We start from the raw sequence: 1,247 nt of genomic DNA on the forward strand, positions 1-1,247 counted from the left end.
TCTGCCTGCAACAGTGGCCGAAACGCCCGCCCCAGACCGCCGGGGGCGTTGTGGGAGCAGGTGTCTTAGAGCAGGACGGAGACCGGGTGTCCCCCTCCCCCCACCCCGCTTCATGGTCCAGGAGACGATGGGTGGACGGAAGGAGGGAACAGCCTGAGCGAGGAACGCGAGCTCGAGGCGTGGATAGGTATCCGCGGCCCGACACCTGACCGCCAGGTGGCAGGCGCGAGCCTCGGACCGGGAGGCTGGACCCGGAAGGGGCTTCTGCCCAGAGCAGCTGCTCCCAGCCCTAGGGCCAAAGCAAGGGGTTATGGGGATGAAGGCTGTCACGGGGACCTGCCTAGTTTGGGGGTCTGGAAGAGCAGATGTCGCCTGAACAGGGAACTAACAATTTGGAGGGAAAAGTGGACAGAGGAATGTGCAAAGGCCCTGAGGCAGACCATGGAGGATGAATCTGGGCAGTGCAGAGGTTTTCAGCCAGTGGGCAGCCTGGATTTTATTTTATCCTGGAGGGCGGGGGGTTCATAGGAAACTTAAAGGCTCTTGTAAATTGACAGTGAGGACAGCTGAGTGTGCAGGGACCTCCTAGTTCAGACAGGACTAGGTTTAGGAGCATCCAACTCCGGCTCAGGTCATGATCTCCTGGTTCATGAGTTCAAGCCCCGATTTGGGTTCTGTGCTGACAGCTCGGAGCCTGGAGCCTGCTTCGGACTCTGTGTCTCCCCCTCTCTGCCCCTCCCCTGCTCACACTGTCTCTCTCTCTCAAAAATAAATAAACAGTAAAAACAAAAAGTGTAAATAAGAAAAACAGAACAACTAGAATGCTAATTTACACTTTGCAAACATTGGTTTCCCCAAATCAGCTCTTTGAATCCCGAGTCCCTGGTGCTCCGCGGAGTCTGGTTGGGGACTCCCAGGAGTCTGGTGTGGCTCCCAGGACAGGACCGAGGCGGCCTTTCTTCTAAACACCGGCTCAGGCCTTGAATCTGCACGTCTTCTTTTTTTTTAATACTTATTTTTGAGAGAGACAGAGACAGACAGAGCATGAGCAGGGGAGCGGCAGACAAGCAGACAGAGAGGGAGACACAGAATCTGAAGCAGCTCCAGGCTCTGAACTGTCAGCACAGAGCCCGACGCGGGGCTGGAACCCATGAACGGCAAGAACATGACCTGGGCCGAAGCCAGACGCTCAACGGAGAGCCACCAGGTGCCCCTTGAGTCTGCGCTTCTGAGCCGTGTAGCTCTGG

The 1,247-nt window shown here is 56.6% G+C and overlaps 1 protein-coding gene across 1 annotated transcript in view; it reads left to right on the top strand.

Annotated features, from left to right (window-relative positions):
* The window catches only part of WDR18 (WD repeat domain 18), a 19,761-nt gene that overhangs the window by 12,588 nt on the left and 5,926 nt on the right, over positions 1-1,247 (top strand). The gene's annotated exons all lie outside the window — the stretch shown is intronic.

This window comes from Suricata suricatta, chromosome 12 (genome assembly GCF_006229205.1).
Source record: "Suricata suricatta isolate VVHF042 chromosome 12, meerkat_22Aug2017_6uvM2_HiC, whole genome shotgun sequence".
NCBI classification, from domain to species: Eukaryota; Metazoa; Chordata; class Mammalia; order Carnivora; family Herpestidae; genus Suricata; species Suricata suricatta.